Raw genomic sequence first — 21,078 nt, forward strand, 5'->3', positions numbered from 1 at the left:
GTAAGGCACACTCAGCCTTACATCCTTTGGCAGTGGGTAACTCGAGTACCATAAGTTTGGTAACAGTAACATCTAGGAGTTGGACTGAAATGCAGCAAGTCGCTTCCTGCACACTGAACAGCACACAGCGGTGTCCCACTGCACACAGATCAGCACACATGTTTGTGAGGGAGGGGGGCAAGCCAAACCGAGACAAATTTTTGTGTGTGTAAAAGGCCGCTTTATTGAAACAGGTGCATATCACACTTTATTAACACTGGCAACTGCCTTACAAAACTAAGACTTCACTATACATAGATTACCAGACCCCTTGTTCCCCCCACACCTACGATCCCCACATCAAATCCCCGACCCTGCCAGATACAAAATAACATTACATAACAACCATATTAGACAATCTTATACACAGTATTACAAATCCTATCCTCCAATGACCCAAACCCCTACCTGCCTTTGTGCAACTGTAACTAACAAACCTCTAGTCTAAACGTAGCCTACCTAGTTACCCCTTCCCTGCCCCTGCTTACAAACTACCAACACTTAACTAAAAACTTCAGCCAATCATGGCCAACTTTCAACAACCCCCCCAGTACCCGTTCCAGGCAACGCATGTACAACTTAGCCAAAAACCCCTATGTAACTGTTCCAATAACCACCCATGGTAAAAAAAAAATAACATCAAGGGAAAAACACCCACCCAAACCCCGAAAACAAAGGAGGGCGGGAGGGGAAAAAAGCTAATACTACAGTGCTCCCAGCCACCAGGTCAACAAACCTAAAATGGTGGCTGGTGAAGCGCAAAAAGCCCACATTTACCCCTTGGACTACAAAATAATATGGTGGCTGGTGAAGCGCGAAAAGCCCACATATACCCCTTGGGCTAAAAATAATATTAGCTACACTTGGACTTATCCCAATGTAGCCCAAAGTCCCACAAAATGGATGCTACTCGGCCAACCCTTCCCCCTCCCAATCTGCATGGGGGCAGACCTCGCAGTGCTCGGCTGCCCCCCAAACCCGCCTTGGGAGGGAGGGGGCAAGCCAAACCAAAACTTAATTGTGTGTGTGTGTAAAAGGCTGCTTTATTGAAACAGGTGCATATCACACTTTATTAACACTGGCAACTGCCTTACAAAACTAAAAATTCACTATACATAGATTACCTGACCCCTTGTTCCCCCCCACCGCTACGATCCCCACATCAAATCCTTCACCCTGTCAAATACAAAAGAACATTACATAACAACCATATTAGACAATCTTACACTATATTGCATTTACCTAAATCCTATCCTCCAACGCCCCCAACCCCTACCTGCCTTTGTGCAACTGTAACTAACAAACCTCTAGTCTGAACTTAGACTACCTGGCCCTGCTCACAGACTACCAACACTTAACTAAAAACTTCAGCCAATCTTGGACAACTTTCAACAACCCCGCCACCCAGGAAAAGGCGGGAGGGTAGGTGAAACCGCTGCCTCACCATTTTCCTGCCCCCCCATGCCTCCTAGGTCTGACCCATTAGCATCTTTGCACATTCAGCAACCTGGCCAGGACTTCCCTGATTTCTAGTAAGTACAAGTCCATGCCCAGCCTGGATAAATGAACCCCTTCCACCCTGAAAAAATCTGGAGTATCATACTTGATGTCCCTGTGAGTGATCCTAGAAAAACCCAGGTGCCGACAAAAGCACACCATTTCCGTGTTGAGCTTTCTCCTGGCCCTATCTTCCGCTGCCAGATTGACCACTCCTCTCCAGACCCCACGAGGAACAAATTCTGTCCAGATAACAGCACAATCGGACCACACTTCATGCTGCTCATTAAATACAAACCAGTTTCTCTTACCATGTCATTCTCCCCAACATGGGTAACCAGCACGTCGGGGCACCTACCATCCACCAAAACACATTTAAAACCTGTAGCAACTCCTTCCATCGCATACCCCCTCTGCCCTGCCAAGAAACGTTAAACAATTCTTTATTGAAATCAAGGTTTTTCCCCAAATAACTGGCGTGGGCTTGGACCTGTGCCCACTTCACAAAGGAATGTCCCACAATCCAGATAGACATCTACCTGGCGATGGGACCCATCACCGAACCTGAAACGAGAAACATGAATGAACAGGGGAAAACAAAAGAACCGCGGTACAAGCCCCCGGATGCGCTGCGCACGTAAAGCTGGTAGCAATCAGAAGACCATCTACCCAACTTCATGATGTCCCCTCGCCCAACCCCTGTTGCTCGCTTCCGATGCCGCCCCAATCCTGAATGAGTGTGTCCCAAAATCCTTGCCCTCAATCCCCAACCCTCCAGTGCTTTCCTCAACACAGCTAAAAGCTGGGAAGCTTTTGCACTCTGCCTGTTTGCATGTACGAAAACTAAACCAACTGGACCAGGAGCCAGAGACCTCCACTGAGCTTCCCACCTGCACGGGCAAGTCAGCTGTGGTTCGGCAGCTTGCAGTGACAGCCATTTGCCACCGCCTCTCTGATCCGTCTTAGATTTCCGCAGTCAAATGCAGATCCTAACCCTGAAAGGGGATATCTCGCTCCATAAAAACCCCACCCCAGATTTCGATCCTAACATTTCTCCCCCACTGTGAACAAAACAAAGCATCCACTATGTCATTGTCCACACCTGGCACATGCACTGCGTGAAAGGCAATATGCCGTAACAAGCCCAACACAAACACTCTCAGCAATTTCAAGACCTGTTCGTCCCTGGCGGAACAGCCGGGTCACAATTTCTACTACCGCCATGTTGTCAATTCTGAAAGTTACCTTTTTGTGTGCCAGCTGCTCTCCTCATAGAGGGACCGCACCCACCAGAGGGAAGAATTCCATAAAGGCTATGCTCCTGCCCCCCCCCACCTATTCTGGTGGCCACTGCTCTGCACACTTTTTCCCTTGCCAGTAAAGTCCAAAGCCCTTGCTCCCTGCCGCATAAGAAAAAATGTGTACATCCCAAACCATGTCACCCTCCCGCATCAAGGGGATGCCACTGAAGTTCTGTAAGAAAAACTGCCAAATGCGCAAGTCTTCTCTCACCCCCACAGACAAGCGCACATGATGATGTGGAGGTCTCTATCCTGCTAGTGCCCTGCCCAGTTGCCTACAAAACGTCCTCCCTACTCTCACCACTCTACAAGCAAAGTTAAGGTTGCCCAATAGCATCTGAATCTCCTTCACAGTGACCTTGTTTTTCGATAACATTGTCGCCAGCAGCCCCAACATTTGCTGCTTTTTGTCCGCCGGAAGGCGTGCCTCCATCCATAGACAGTCCAACTCAATGCCCAAAAAGGACAGAGCCGTGCAGGGCCAATCGTTTTTCCAGTGCCAACGGCATGCCCAGTTCCCACATGATCTCATTGAAACAATCCAGTGCCTTCTGGCAGTCCGGGGAGTCTGAGGTGCCCACAAAGAAAGTCATTCAGGTAGTTTCTCCTTGGTGACCGGTACGTTCCGAAAACAACCATTGCAGGAACGTGCTGAAGGATTCAAAAAGTGGGCAAGACATAGACTAGCCCATCGGTAATGCTTTGTCCACGTACCATTTACCATTGAAATGGAAACCCAGAAGATCCCAATCATCCGGATGGACTGGAAGCAACCAGAAAGCCGACTTTATGTCGCACTTTGCCATCATCGCTGTTGCGTCCGCGGTCACTACCAGTAACATGTCCACGTCAACTGATGAATAGGACACAGTGGCCTCGCTTTCGTCAATGAAATCATTCACCGAGCCTCCTTCTGGCCACGACAAATGTTGTATTAGGCGGAACTGCCCTTGTTCCTTCTTCGGCACCACTCCTATGGGTGACACAATCACATTTTGTAGAGGCCAATCCTCAAAGGTTCCTGCCATGCGGCCCTCACCCACCTCTTTATCCAGTTTTTCCTGTACTATGTCCGGGTGCTCTTTTGCTGACTTTAAATTGTCTGCCCACTGTCTTGTCCTAGGTACTTCATACCCCAGTCGAAACCCCTCTAGAAACCCCACCCGCAGTCGTTCTGCAGCCTCTACATCCCTGTAATCTTGCAGGGCTGCAATTAAGTTGTCAGTCTTAATAGGAGTACGAGCCTTTTGGCCCAGGCCTCTTAGCCCCTCGCCCTCCTGAGAGCTGCTGCTACTGTGGTCCCCCGTCCTAAACCCCCTGACTGACACTTCTGGTTCCCCCGTTGCTGCCCCTGCCCTCCCCAAAACAATTGACCAACACGTCTGCCTCCGCAACTTGAGAATTCATGCCTAAACCTGCAGTACTCCAGAGTGCACATTCCCTTGTTGTAGTCCCAGCAAGCCCCTTTGGATCCCGCCTGTCCCCTTCCTGTGCCACCCACCTCTCACCGGGTGGAGCGCCCCTGAAAGGGCTGATACACGAGCGGGAGTCCGCTGGGTGTAAAGATGGTTTTACCCACCCCAGCCAGTCCCATCGTATGTTGCCATAAGTCTGTGTCCAATTCACCCCATTTTGCCTCTGGGTCCCACGCCATGCGTGCTTTAAACTCCTCATCATATTGGGCCCATGAATAGCCACCACCTGTAATCTGGGCCTTCCTGATCACGTCCATGTTCTTGAACATGGTCACACACCGTTCTGGGTATTTCTCATAGTACAAACCCGCATATATGAGGAATGCCGCCGTCCAATTCTCTGTTGTTAGAGGTACCTTCGGCCTTTTGGCCAACTCAAATTCCTCTTCTTTGGACCCTTCTTTTGCCCTAACTTCTCTGTGAAGGAGTTTAAGCATCTCCACATATTCACCCTTCCATAATAGGCTCTTTAGGGGTCAGCATTAGATGCGGTATGCAGACAAAATATTGATTTTTAAATATCGACATACAATAATGTCGATGTTTAAATATCGAAAGGACATAATATAGAAGGTAAGTTATATCGATAGATTTAATATCGATATTAGTAATATCGATGTTTTTAATATCAATGTTAGTAATATCGATGTTAGTAATTTCGATGTTACTAATATAGATTTTTATATTATTTTTATGTATATTATTATGTATTTATTATGTTTTTAATTTTTATTTATGTAATTTAAGTAAATTTTGTATTTTAGTACTGTAGCGGGTTGTGGGTATATAGGGGAAAAGGGTGGGAAGTAATTAAATTCTACTAAATTACTGATTAATTATTAGGAATTATAAATTAATTTTAATTAATTGGTAATTAATTTTAATTAATTGGTAAATATTTTTATTAATTGATTAATTGATAATTATGTTCTGTAGTTATGGGTTTATAGGGGAATAGGGTGGGAAGTAATTTTATTATACTCAATTAATTATTAATTATTATGAATTATACATTGATTTCAATTAATTGGTCATTAATTTTAATTATTTGTTAATGAATTTTTATTAATAGATTAATTGATAATTATGTTCTGTAGCGGGTTATGGGTTTTATAGGGGAATAGGGTGGCAAGTAATTTAATTATACTAAATTAATTATACATTTTTATGAATTGAACATTAATTTGAAATAATTGGTAATTATTTTTTATTAATTGCTTATTAATTTTAATAATTGATTAATTGATAATTATGTTCTGTAGTGGGTTATGGGTTTATAAGAGAATAGGGTGGGAAGTAATTTAAATGTAATTAAGTAATGTATTTTATTTAATTGTTTTGTTAATTATATTATTGTTAATTAATTATTAATTGGTAATTAATTATTATTAAAAAAAATTTGTTCATTATTTATTTCTAATCATGTTTTTAATAATTGTGTATTGCTATTTGTAAATGGTTTATATTTATTCAATAATTACGTTTTTTCTTTTTTTTAAATATTAATTTATTTATAAGTATGTTATTTTTACCCCTACGCTATCCAACACTTTCCCTACTGTTACACTCTCTGGAGTGGGAATAGTAATTTTTACCCCTGCTCTATCCAACACTTTCCCTACTGTTGCACTCTCTGGAGTTGGAATAGTAATTTTAACCCTACGCTATCCAATACTTTCCCTACTGTTGCACTCTCAGGAGTTGGAATAGTAATTTTTACCCCTATGCTATCCAACACTTTCCCTGCTGTTGCACTGTCTGGAGTGGGAATAGTAATTTTTACCCCTACGCTATCCAACATTTCCTTACTTTTTTAATTTGTTTTACATGTTTATTAATTTTTATTTTTATTATTATTTTATGTGTTTACATTTATTTGTAATTTATTATATTTTTATTTATTTATAAGTTATTAAAATATTTTATAGAGTTATTATTAATGAAGTATATACTATGTATTATATCTATATTCTTATTTGTTTTTTATTAAATTATGTATTTTTTATTCATTTGAAATATTATAATATATTTTTAACCATGTTTATTACATTTATAAGTATTATTTTGTTTGTAAAAAACAATATTGTTTAATAACTATATTTTAGAAATCTATAAAAAATTTCGATCTTTTTGTACTTACCTTGTTAGAGATAGGATGCCGATATTTTTGTAATCGATATTTTTGTAGGTAGATGTTTTTGTAATCTATATTTTGTCATAGATCCATTAGATGTGCGTCCAATGGCTTAGTTACGGCCATGTAAGCCGACCGTTTTATTTTGAACTCTTTCTTGAGGTTCCACTGTCGGTATTTCCACCGTCCCTTTCTTGTCAGACGCGCTGTCTCCTGTGCTTCCAGATGCTTTACGTGCGTCCTTCGGTGATCTCTTACCTGAGTCATCCGTCCCTACTCCCACATCCAGCACATAGGTACCCTTCCGCAACTACCCCCTTTCCCCCCTCCAGGTCAAACCCCCCCCCCCCCCCACGCCCACTGACACCATTAAGGGTCACAATCCCGCCGCCTGCATACCTGGCTCTAATGATTCTGCCCGTATTTCATCTGGCCGTCTTGCCAAGGGGGCCGATCTCTCCTCCCAACGCGATGTCTGACCAGTGGGCTCCACCTGGCGTCTTGACACCTGTAAAACACTACGCACAGCGTTACTCGCCCCTCACATTCCCTCGTCTTCCATGTCCCTTAACTCTCCCTCCTCCATGCTATCCTCATAGTAATCTAGTTCCTCTTCCCTGGAACCACAGGCATTCCCAGCCGGAGGTGCAGACTGCACCCTCCTCACACTACTAAAAAGTTAGTTCTTGGTGCTCCTCCTTCTGTGGTGTCCCCCGGACCATTGAGGCCCAGTGGGTGATGAGGCCGGCGAGCCCGCCCTGGGCCTACTTATGCCAGCCGCGACGGTATCCCCCGCTGGTACTGAGTAAGCCTCGCGAGGCTCCACCCTCCCTTCTCCTTGGCGCCATCTGGCTGCTCCCAGCCCTACCAAGTCTGGTGCCCTGCGTTGCCCCACCGCCTGAAAAAGAAAGGCAGGGTCTGGTGTGCTGGGCCTACTTCGCTTCTCTCTCTCCTCCCAGCTCCTCTTCCTGCCTGCCCCTGAAGTGCTGGCCGCCCACACTCGCCCCACCGTGCTGAGATCCACAACCTCCCCACTCTCCCCTTGGTCCCCCTCCCCGTCACTCCACTCAAAACCAGCTGCACCCTGCACCCTGGCCCAACTCGGTCCGGCCTCAATACCCAAACCCCTGTCCCCTGACACCCCCCTCACCCCCGCTGGCTCACCCTTCCAAAAACCCTTTATCTTCTCCCCCCAAATCAACCCCCCATTGGCACCCCTCCAACTGGCCCCCCCTTGCTGCTCCCACAACTCTTCAGCCTATGAGGAGAAAATATCCAGTCCTCCCCAATCCTTCCCGCTGCCATCGGATTCAAACAGGGGAGGAGACACCGCCTTCCTTCAACAACCCAGGCACCACTCCCCCCTACTGCCCCCACCCCTTTTCCCATCCCAGAGCTACCCCCTGTGCCCCCCATACCTCTACCCCACCCACCACCTCCATCCCAGTACCCCCAGACGATAAAAAGGGTGCAGCCTGTAAGTCCCCCAATAGCCAAACATCTGGGGCCCTTTTCCCCCCAGGACCGGCTCCCTGCTGCTCTGCGGCCTGTATGGGAGCCCTGTGCAAACCAACCTCCACTCCCTGCTGCCCAGGATCTCCCACAGCGCCCTCCCCACCCAGAACCACTCCTGCCTCCTCGAGCCGGAACCACAATTGTAGAAAGCCCCGAAACTCCCTCATCACGCGGGTCCGCTCTCCTGACATAGGAGGGGCCCCTGACATCCTGTGACCACAGCGGGGAGACGCAGGGCACGCTCCCCCGCCTGTCCCCTCTACCCTTTACCGGTAATGCCTCCCCGCTCCCACGAGGCGCAGACACACCCAACGGGACTGCACCCCTGCCACCCGCGCGGTCCCGTGCACTCACCTTCCTTTTTTCCGCCTTCCGGGGGGGCGAACAAGTTGTGCTGACGGCCACAACCCCTGCTGATGCGCGCCTCTCCGGGCGCGTGCCACCTGAGGCCTACGGCATAAGTAAGTCCAGCCGGCCGGCCTCACTCAGGAGACGCACTGCCTCCAATACCCGATAATCCTCGCAGGACATGATAACACTTCCTCACAAAACCTAAAAAACTACGCTATCCTCACCAAAACAACCAGCCTCAAAGCCGTAAAAGCTAATCCTACAGTGCTCCCAGCCAGCAGGTCACCAAACCTAAAATGGTGGTTGCGAGTACCGGTTACGGCTAAGAGAAGCCCCGTTAACTCTGACCTACTGTCTGCCACAAGAACACATGGGGGAGAGCCCGTGGAACCGCTGACGGGAAAGGTCAAAAAAGAAGCCGGAATAGAGGTGTCCATTACGTGTTGGTTTAATCAGGCACGCGTCATTACGCCGAGTTTGAAGCAAGTAACGAGAAATTGATTATCCTAACGTGACTACTTTGACTTTATACATGTGGGCGGCACCGAATAGCGTCTTTGTAACCGGTTATTAGCTGTGAGAGATGTCTCTACCTTGAAGACTGAGAAATCTGCAGTGTTAATAAAGAGAACGAGAAATCGAATACGGACCATTTTGGTTCATGTGTTGTGTCCCCCCCTACCTCAACGTGAGAGCCCTGATGAAGGTGCGCCTGTTCATCTAGGCGGAGCACCGAAACGCGCGTTGGCTGTACGTGTGTTCTGGATCCTGTGTTTAACAACTTGGCCATTGGCCACAAAGATCATCCAGGATCCTGTTATCTATCGTGTCACTCTGGTGATTACGTTGAGGAATGTGTTACTGTTTTCTTGCTGAATGTTGGGATATGAGTGAATGAAAGTTTTGAGTGGATGTGGTGCGTGTGAGGTTTTGTGGGGTGACAATGTTGGGAAAATATATACATAAGTAGAATGTTTTAAATTTTATCTATCAATGTATTCTAACACTATATCCTGTGCACTAAGTTTGCTTTGATTAAACATAAAGAAATATAGAAAAAAGAAAAGAAATATTTTTGATACTTTCCTATAATTCCTTTTGTGTGCCGTGTTACTGTGCTTTGACCCGTAGGTGAGTTCCTTGCTGCGGGTTATTTATTTTGTTGAGGACCCATGTTGGGCCACCATTCAAATTATTAGGGTAGACCTTTCCCTTTAGTAGACTAATCCCAATGTAGCCCAAAGTCTCACAAAAAGGCCGCTACTCAGCCAGCCCCTCCCCCTCGCGGTACTCGGCTGCCCCCAAACCCCCCTTTCGCCAGCAGAAACAAGCCTTTTGTCCCTCCCAGGTCTGAAGTGCACTCACTCTTTGGTGACATCACAGGTGAGAACACTTCCAGGTTGTCCTTGCCGTGACTATAAATCTTGTCATGCCTGCAGCCCCTCGCTTTGCTGGTGCTGGTCAGGTCAACTTCGTAAGAATGCTCCTGCCCCGTCCAGAGACTGCCGCCTTAAGAGCGCCTGCCAATGCCTCGCTGATCGATGGCCGGGCCCAAAAGTACGGGCGAGCTGTGACCTCCCCTTATTGACTATTCCGTGAGAGCACGGTGTCTCCGCTCCCATCCGCCCAGCTATGAAATCCATTCATGCAGAGATGTCATTAGTCCTCAAACGTCACATGTAAAAGATTCATTGCATGTTAGTTGCTGAAGTGGCTGCTGCATTTAAAGCATGGGCATGGAAGCAACTCAGCTGTACCCCCTACCCACCGAGCGCCGAATACCTCAAGATTATTCATTATTTCTTCAGAAAATCTGGCGACATTCATACATAAAGAAGTATCAGAGATAAAAGTAAAATATAAACCTTCAAAAAGGTGGTAAACATTTACTGTAAGAAAAACCCAAGTAAATTGCAGTAAAATCCATCAATGCAGAGATGTCATTAGTCCTCAAACGTCACATGTAAAAGATTAATTGCGTGTTAGTTGCTGAAGTGGCTTCTGCATTTAAAGCACGGGCTTTAAATGCCCAAGTAAATTGCAGTAAAATCTATTGTAACTGCAACTGGCACTGTGTATTTGTCAAGTAGTTACTTTTTCTTTATAGTACATGGTTTGACAGCTAACTGTGTTTGGTCGCTATTGTAGTTTGATATCCACAAAGGAAGCTTTAACAGCAAATCACACAATGATGGTAATTTCAGGGCACGGAGCATTCCCCCCCCCAACATTACTAGTAGTTGGTATCAGTGGTGTTTGCCACTCTGTACCTCTGTGGATTTACCATATGTTTTACTGTAGTTCTAACAGTATGCTCTCAGTAACGTTGAATGCAGGGGTTCTACCGCAGCCCCAAATAGGTTAAAGGTCTCTTCCTCTTGCGAGCACGCTTTGGAATGGAATGGGCCTGTCCTTCAGATTAATATTGGGACTTTCGCCCAACCGGGATAACATTTTGTACATCGTGAGGCTCCTGATCCAATTGGGATTGACGGAACTTGAGTCAGTGGCAGAGGAATTACATTTACCAGGATGCCTTACTGCACACGCCCACATGGGCGGGGACTTTAATAACATTTAGGGGCAGATTTATGAAGGCCTTGCGCCGCCGGTGCGTCACTTTTAACATGGGAAAAAGTGACACACCGGCGGCGCAAGGCCTTCATAAATCTGCCCCTAAAAACGTTCCAAACCTATCTGGATGCCTCACCTTGTTATTTGTATGCCATTGAGAAAGGGCTTACCACTTGAAACGCGTCTGGCACATGCAATTGGGGAGTCACGAGTGCCTGCTGAGTTTGCTGCTGCTGGAGGTTGTGTGCGGTAACCATTCCATGTGCGATGCCTCCTTGTGGACATCTTGTTTGTTGGATATAATGCGGCTGGTCCGGCCGCGGAGAAGTCCCACTGCTGCAACACAGCGGGTCCTGATGCTCGGCATTGCGAGCACGCTTTGGAATGGAATGGGCCTGTCCTTCAAATTAATATTGGGAGCAATTCGGTGCCTGTTTGCTGACTTTCGCCCAATCGGGAAAACATTTTGTACATCGTGAGGCTCCTGATCCACTTGGGATTGACAGAACTTGAGTCAGTGGCAGAGGAACTACATTTACCAGGATGCCTTACTGCACACGCCCAAATGGGCGGGGACTCTAATAACATTAAAAACGTTCCAAACCTATCTGGATGCCTCACCTTGTTATTTGCATGCCATTGAGAAAGGGCTTACCGCTTGAAACGCGTCTGGCACATGCAATTGGGGAGTCACGAGTGCGTGCTGAGTTTGCTGCTGCTGGAGGTTGTGTGCGGTAACCATTCCATGTGCGATGCCTCCTTGTGGACATCTTGTTTGTTGGATATAATGCGGCTGGTCCGGCCGCGGAGAAGTCCCACCGCTGCAACACAGCGGGTCCTGATGCTCGGCATTGCGAGCACGCTTTGGAATGGAATGGGCCTGTCCTTCAGATTAATATTGGGTGCAACTCGGTGCCTGTTTGCTGACTTTCGCCCAATCGGGATAACATTTTGTACATCGTGAGGCTCCTGATCCACTTGGGATTGACGGAACTTGAGTCAGTGGCAGAGGAACTACATTTACCAGGATGCCTTACTGCACACACCCACATGGGCGGGGACTCTAATAACATTAAAAACGTTCCAAACCTATCTGGATGCCTCACCTTGTTATTTGCATGCCATTGAGAAAGGGCTTACCGCTTGAAACGCGTCTGGCACATGCAATTGGGGAGTCACAAGTGCGTTCTGAATTTGCTACTGCTGGATGTCATGTGCGGTAACCATTCCATGTGCGATGCCTCCTTGTGGACACCTTGTTTGTTGGATATAGTGCGGCTGGTCCGGCCGCGGAGAAGTCCCACCGCTGCAACACAGCGGGTCCTGATGCTCGGCATTGCGAGCACGCTTTGGAATGGAATGGGCCTGTCCTTCAGATTAATATTGGTAGCAACTCGGTGCCCGTTTGCTGACTTTCGCCCAATCGGGATAACATTTTGTACATCGTGAGGCTCCTGATCCACTTGGGATTGACGGAACTTGAGTCAGTGGCAGAGGAACTACATTTACCAGGATGCCTTACTGCACACGCCCACATGGGCGGGGACTCTAATAACATTAAAAACGTTCCAAACCTATCTGGATGCCTCACCTTGTTATTTGCATTCCATTGAGAAAGGACTTACCGCTTGAAACGCGTCTGGCACATGCAATTGGGGAGTCACGAGTGCGTGCTGAGTTTGCTGCTGCTGGAGGTCGTGTGCGGTAACCATTCCATGTGCGATGCCTCCTTGTGGACACCTTGTTTGTTGGATATAATGCGGCTGGTCCGGCCGCGGAGAAGTCCCACCGCTGCAACACAGCGGGTCCTGATGCTCGGCATTGCGAGCACGCTTTGGAATGGAATGGGCCTGCCCTTCAGATTAATATTGGGAGCAACTCAGTGCCTGTTTGCTGACTTTCGCCCAATCGGGATAACATTTTGTACATCGTGAGGCTCCTGATCCACTTGGGATTGACGGAACTTTAGTCAGTGGCAGAGGAACTACATTTACCAGGATGCCTTACTGCACACGCCCACATGGGCGGGGACTCTAATAACATTAAAAACGTTCCAAACCTATCTGGATGCCTCACCTTGTTATTTGCATGCCATTGAGAAAGGGCTTACCGCTTGAAACGCGTCTGGCACATGCAATTGGGGAGTCACGAGTGCGTGCTGAGTTTGCTGCTGCTGGAGGTCGTGTGCGGTAACCATTCCATGTGCGATGCCTCCTTGTGGACACCTTGTTTGTTGGATATATATATATATATATATATATATATATATATATATATATATATATATATATATATATATATATATCTGGATAACCGCCCACAACCGGAAATTGCGAGGTCCGTGGTGGAAACTTTGGCGGTCTTCCCTCTACCTTTGCCAGGAAGTCTGTGTATCCAGCGTTTCCCGAGTGTGCTGCAAGGGTCGGCTGATCCGGAGCGGTGCGCCATGTGGAGCTGGCTAATTAGACACGGCGAATAAGGTAGGAAGAGAGCAGCAGCGAATTAGGCAATGTGGGAGCAGGCGGCTGCCGCTCCGCGAACTTTAAAAGAATAATTGTAATTTCCTCGCAATGTCAGCGGAAGCAGAGGCTGAATTGGTACGAGCACGGGAGCTCGCAGCTGACGAGCTTTACGGAAATCTGCCCAGTATTTCAGGCACTGCCAAATCGGCTCCTAAAATCGTAGTCGATGAAAATGGGGACGCAAAAACATTACTCAAACAACTGGAAAAGAAATCGAAATTGGAAGTCACCAAGTGGTGGGAAAATAAATCTTTGTCAAAATATGTTGAAGTGGGTCGAGTACCAAGGGGACTTAGAATTTTACTCGCTCCTAGTTTTGACAATCCCAACCCCCAAATACTTTGTGAATGGGGGGAACTCAATTTGGATGCTTCCATGAATCTAGTGAAGCTTCTGACAAGGTACGCTAAAATAGATCGGGAGGAAATACTTAAAGAGATAGAAGCTTTGAATGGTGAATTGGCTAAAATACCGGTGACTGACTACATTACGAATACAAAGAAGGCTATTAAGGAAAGGCTACAAAAACATGAGGACAAAATCAAAGCCCGTAAAATACATAAATTCGCCAGGGATCTGGCAGATTACGAAAATGGACAAAATCTTTATTTTTAGTAGGAAATACGACGTAGCCAAAAGGAAACAATATAGTGAAAAGCATGCCAGCAATTCTGGAAACACCGACACCATTAATCTGGTTGAATCCTCTTCTAATGCTGACACTATCTCTACAATGAGCTCTTCATGTGATAGCATTGATCAAATGGGCACTAATAAAATCCATTTAAACATGAGTGAAGAATTGGATTTTTTAGTAGAGGAGAGACTGAAATCACTGCGCCCGAGGACAAAAAAACAATTAGACGAAAGCTCAGGAACAAAAAACGACGAGCACAGCGCAAACGCTGGCAAGCAATTCACAAAAAAAGAAAAAGAAAACCTTTTGGAAAAAGAAGGGACAATAATTGATAACACAGTAATCAATCTCAGTAATGTTGAACTTTCTACAGCAGAACAACAACTACTTGCACTGGGACTGAATTACTGTCCAGGAGATAATTTCAATTATGCGAAAACACGTATAGATGTTTATTGTTTTATTCGGAAACTAAAATTAAAGAAATTCTTTGCATCCAAAAATGATAAAGATCATTCTGTTATTCCAGATACCATCACAATGAGACAACCAGATACATCTCCTCTGTTAGTCTCTGATACTTCTACTGTACTTTTGTTGAATGAGTGGAATAATGAGGAAGATAACACAGATACCTTGAACAATGTCGATTTATCAACACAAGATAGGTTACGTAGAATTAATTGTATGCAAAAGTGCGCTGGTTTAAGTCCATTCAAGCCGAATTCTACTTTTGTGCCTATTATGCCTAAAGACAGTATCGATACTTATCATGACATGGTAGTGTCAGATATAAAAAAGTTAAATCATTCTGTCAGAAGCAATAGGCGACAACGTAATGTATCCTTTAAAAATTTAGCCTACACAAACTTAATGAAAAAACTCAGTGACAACAGTAATGTGATTGTTAAAAAATCTGACAAGGGTGGAAACGTTGTTTTGTGGCCAAAAGTAGATTATATTGTTGAAGCACAAAGACAACTGGCAGATGTCGCCTGTTACACTAAAACAAACATAAAAGAGTATGATAAAGCTAAAGAAAATATATACAAATTGTTATGTCAGTGGAAAAGAGAGGGCCTTATTTCCAATGATGAGTTCAAGTGTATGTACAATGAATTCCCTAGGCTCCCCATTTTATATCTTATTCCAAAGATACATAAAGACAGAATTCCGGTTCCTGGCAGGCCCATTATTTCCGCTATGGGAAGCATGGGAGAACATATAGGCCAATACATTGACCATTTTTTACAAGAGATAGTTGTCACTCTTCCCAGTTATATAAAAGATACTGGAGATTTTCTTACTAAGACAGACAACATCATTTGGTCTGATGGGCTGCTGTTAATTGCACTCGATATAGAGTTATTATACACTAGCATTGACCACAGCCAGGGATTAGAGGCCATCAAATATTATTTGTCCAAGCGCCCCATAGAATACTATGCCCACAGCAAAGTTATTCTAACCTTGATTGAATGGTGCTTGCACAATAATTTCTTTCTTTTCAACGACATTTTGTATAAACAACTAAGAGGAGTAGCTATGGGGGCCTGTTTCTCCCCCAGCTACGCATGTTTACATGTTGGCTGGTGGGAGGAGCAGGTCCTTAGGCGTATCTACCTAGATACATTTGAAAGACATATTGTTAGATACCATCGATACATTGAAGATGTGTTCCTGATATGGAAAGGGACACAAGAAGAAGCTGAAACATTTATTGCCACCATCAATGATAATCGTATGAATTTAAACTTTACTTCTACGATCAGCAAACTGTAAATTGATTTTCTTGATGTAAGACTTCAAATTAAAAATGGCATTTTAACCACTACATTGTTCCGGAAACCTACAGCCGGGAATATTACACTACATGCAGCCAGTTCCCATCCGAAACATCTGATTGCCAGTATCCCTTACGGGGAAATTTTAAGATTGAAGCGCATTTGCAGCAATCATGATGATTTCCTAGCATGTCAAGAATCTTTGTGTACGCGGCTTAAACACCGCGGTTACAGCAATAAAATCCTTTCTACTGCCATTAGGAAAGCCAGGGAGCGCCCAAGAAAATCTTTGTTTTCCCCATCTGCCATTGAAATTAACACAACTAAGGAAGTTTCGGATAAAACTAGATTCATTACAACCTTTTCTAGGCAAGAGAGACCGATCAGAACTATTATAACCAAATATTGGCCAATAGTTCTGACTGATGTTTCATTACAACAAAAGTTGCCCAATGCTCCCTCTATCACTTTCAGAAGAGGGAAATCTATGGGCACAGAACTTGACACAAACTCTCCAGAAACTAGAAAACCAGTGTTGTGGTTGCATGCTACTAATGGCTTTAGGCGCTGCACAACGTGCCGCGCATGTAAATTTGGCTGCAACAAAACAAGTTACCAAATACCCTTTCAGACATCCCCAATACCTATAAAAGGCAATTACAACTGCAAAACAGACCATGCTGTGTACGTGTTAACGTGCACTTGTGGGCTGAACTACATTGGTAGAACTAAGCAACCAGTGCACGTTCGAATATTACAACACATACGCGCAATTCTACACAATGACCCTGCTTATCCTGTAGCCAGGCATTTTGCGCACTGTCATAATAAAGACATTAATTGTCTTTCATACTATGTTGTCCGTGCTATCCCTAAATCCAAGAGGGGTGGCAACAGTGAACGCCAACTTAGACAACTAGAAACGAAATTTATATTAGAATTCGACAGTAGTGACCCCAAGGATTAAATAACACCGAAGATATGTATACCTTTTTATAAAGACATCATTGTGTAGAAAATATTAATGAAAGTGTCTGTTTCGCTTAGTTGTCTTTATATTTTCCTTCAGTTAACATTTTGTTAATTTTTGGCAGTTCTGTAACGTGCATCAGTATTTCTTTTCACCTTTCCTTGATTGTTGTTTTACAATATACTAGGTTTTTAGTGAGAATTACATCTTTGTACTATTTTAGTAATTTTAATATTTTACCCGGACGGAGTATCTTATTATTAGTGAATTAGAGATGTACATGCTATAAATGTAGTATATTGCATTTTAGAATATTAATCAAGGTTTTAACTTATTTATATTGCACTGCACTTTTTTATGCTTATTTGCACACTACTACCTTTTGCACTGTCTCACTAGTCCGCATTGTTGGATTTGTTTGCACTTAGCACTTTTACTAATTTCTCTGGTTGCTTGGATTTATCCAGCCATATTGATTATTCACAAGGAGAAGACAGTAACGGTAATTTACAGTGGCATATAGATACAAGATGGATTTAACCAGTCATTTTTCAATCAGTATCTATATGACCAGCCTGATTTTGTAGATAATGCTACAAATTTATAATAGTAATATTGTGTGCAAAAATAGCTTATTAGCATTTAATGATATGTTTTTAATAACAATCTTAAATAATGTCTATAGCATGTACTATTGTCAGGAATGGAAGAAATACTTTAAACATTCTGTTAGACTTAGTCTGTTTACACTGTTAATTCACCTCGTGAATTCAACTGCAAATGCAACTCAGGTGTGCACTTTTCACTACTGGCATATATAAAGAAAAAAATGGCGCAGTTTAAGCTGAATGTGATCAAGGGCTGCATAGCCCGAAACGCGTCGTCGCGAGGAGTGACTTGAATAAAGTATTTCTTGCCTATATTCTGCTGCAGAGGCCTGAGTTTCCTTCTTCGCCGAGGTTATTCTCTGGAAGTGGTCGGAATTGTCTGCATATATATATATATATATATATATATTCTTATCTAATAAAAAGGACCTTCACATGATAAAAAGGTAGCCATATTGTTTAGACCACACGTTGTGTTTTGGGTTTCTCTGTGAGACATAGCTTACTAGTGTGTCTTTAAACTATAGTAAGACGTGAGGCAGTTTAGAATAGTGTGTATAGGGAGGTAAAATTATATATATATTTTATAATATTCGTAATACTGCAGTACTCCACTGAAAGTACTCTGGTACTTAGAAATGTAACAAAACTTAAGGGATGCAAGTAAAGGAGTGTATTATATAACACACTACAGCACTCTACTGTACGCCCCTACACTTTATGCCACTGCACTCTACATCACTGCACTGTATGACATTGCAATCTATGACACTGTACTCAACTGCACTTTACTCTACACCACTGCACTCCATGCCTCTCTAATCTACTTTGCATCACTCTACTCTAGGCCACTCCTCTCTATGCCACTCACTACGCCACTCTGCTGTATGCCATGCCACTCCATTCCACAGCACACCACTCTGCCCCACTCCACACAAAGCCACTCCACTCCTCTCCAGCCCCCTCTATTCCATTTCACTGTACCTCACTTCACTCAACCCCACTCTACTGTATGACACTCAACCTTTCGTGACTCTACTCTGTCCCTCTACTCTACGACACTCTACCCTACTCCACTCTACGCCACTCTAACCCACTCTACTCAACACCACAGTATGCCATTGCACTGTAAGCCACTGCACTGTATGCCACTCTACTTTAGTCTACACCACTCTACTCTGTACTAATTCAAGCTACACTACTCCACTCTGTGCCACTCTACTATACGCCACTGCACTCAAGGCCACACCAAGCCACTGTACTCTTCTCTGCTTTATGCCACTGTACTACAGGCTACTCCACTGCACTCTGTGCCACTCTAACCCACTTCACTCTACTTTATCCCACTTCACTCTACAATACTCTTCTCTATGCCACTTTACTCCACTGTACCCAACTTCACTCTCTGCCGCTCTACTGTATGCCTCTCCACTCTTTGCCACTGTACTCTGTCACTGTACTACGCCACTGTACTCTGTGTCACTCTACTCTAACCCACTCCAAGCCACTCTATTCCACTCAACATCATTCTGCTTTACTCCACCGTATGCCACTGTACTGTACTCTATTTTACTCTGCACCTATCTACTCTATGCTAATTTACTCTACGCCACTCTACTCTGCACCACTCTACTGTATTCCACTGCACTCTGCACCACTGGGCTCTACTCTACACCACTGTACTCTATGCCACAGCACTCTATGCCATCAATCCATTGTACTGTTCTCCCCTCTATGCCCCTGTACTCCACTCTAGTCCACTGTATGCCACTGCACTCTAGTCCACCCTATTTCACTCTACCCCACTTCACTCCAAGCCACTGTACTCTACCCACTATACTCTACCCCACTTTATTGCACCCCACCCCACTCCACTTCACTGTACCCCACTTCTCACTACGCCACTACACTCTACTTTTCACCAGTCAACTCTACGCCACTCCAAGCCACTCAAATCCAATCCACTCCCCTCTCCTCCACTGTATGCCACTGCACTATATGCCACAGCATTCTACTGCACACCACTTTACTCTACTCCTCTTTACTTCACACCACAGTACTCTACTCTACTGCACTCATAGTCACTCTAACTCCACTCCAATCCACTCTATTCTGCACTACTTTACTGTATGCCACTGCACTCTATGCCACTGTACTCTACTCTGCACCACTCTATCTCTTTTCACTCTATGCCACGCTACTGCACATCATTTCACTCTATCGCACTTCACTCTATGCCACTCTACTCTACAGAACTCTACTCTTGGCCACTCTACTCTACCCCACTTTACTCTACCCTATTTCTCTACCCATCTCCAAGCCAGTGCACTCCACTATACTCTGTGCCACTCTACTCCACACTAATCTACTCCACTTTAACCCACTGCATGCTACACCACTGCATTCAAGCCACTCTGATTTTCACCACTCTACTGTGCGCCACTCTAATCTACCCCACTTCACTGTACCCCACTCTACTCTGTCACTCTACTCTACGCCCACTTCACTTTACTCCACTTAACTGTTCCGTACGCCACTGCACTCTATGCCACTGTACTCTGCACCACTCTATTCTATGCCTCTGCACTCCATGCCACTCCAAGTCAGTCAAATCCGCTCTAATCTACACCACTGCACTTTTATGCCACTGCACTCCACTTTGCACCACTGCAATCTTCGCAACTCTACTGTGTGCCACTGTACTCTGTGCTAATCTACTCTAGCCCACTTCACTCTTCCCCACTTCACTCTACGACACTCTACTGTACACTATTCTACACTACACGACTGCACTCTCTGCCACTGGACTCTAAACCCCTGAACTCACTTGGCTCCACTCCATTCCATTCTGCACCCAGTTACACTATGCTACTGCCCTCAACACCACTGTACTCTGCTCTGCACCACTCTACTCCACCCCATTTCACTCTACACACTCTATTCTATGCTACTCTGCTCTACCTCACTTCACTCTATGCCAGTCTACTGAACTCTACTCTACCTTACTTCACTTTACTCCACACTACACCACACTCTACTCTCCACCACTCTCCTCTACCCCACTTCACTCTACGCCACTCTACTCTACGCCACTCTACTCTACGCCACTCTACTTTAAGCCACTCTACTCTACGCCACTCTACTCTATGCCACTCTACTCTACACTATTCCACTATTCCACTCTACACCACTCTACTCAACCCCACTCCACTCAACCCCACTCCAAGCCACTGTACTCCACTACACTCTACGCCAGTCTAATCCACTCTACCCCACTGCACTGTAGGCCACGGCACTCTATTCTGCACAACAGCACTCTACTCCACTCTACTGTATGTCAACCAACTCTACGCCACTTCACTCTGTGCCACTCTACTTTCCTCCACTTCACTCTAGCCCACTTCATTCGCCACTCTTCTCTACCCCACTGTACTCCCCTCTTCTCTATGCCACTCTACTCTATGCCACTTCACTCTACCCCACTTCACTCTATGCTACTCTACTGTACACCACTCTAATTTATACCACTGCACTGTATGCTACTGTATTCTGCGGCACTCAAAGCCATTATATTCCACTCCACACTACTCTACTCAACTATACTCTACTCTGCACTATGTTATGGCACGCCACTTCCCTCTTCGGCACTGTACTCTACTCTGAACCACTCT

Source organism: Lissotriton helveticus, chromosome 9, assembly GCF_964261635.1.
Source record: "Lissotriton helveticus chromosome 9, aLisHel1.1, whole genome shotgun sequence".
Taxonomy (NCBI): domain Eukaryota; kingdom Metazoa; phylum Chordata; class Amphibia; order Caudata; family Salamandridae; genus Lissotriton; species Lissotriton helveticus.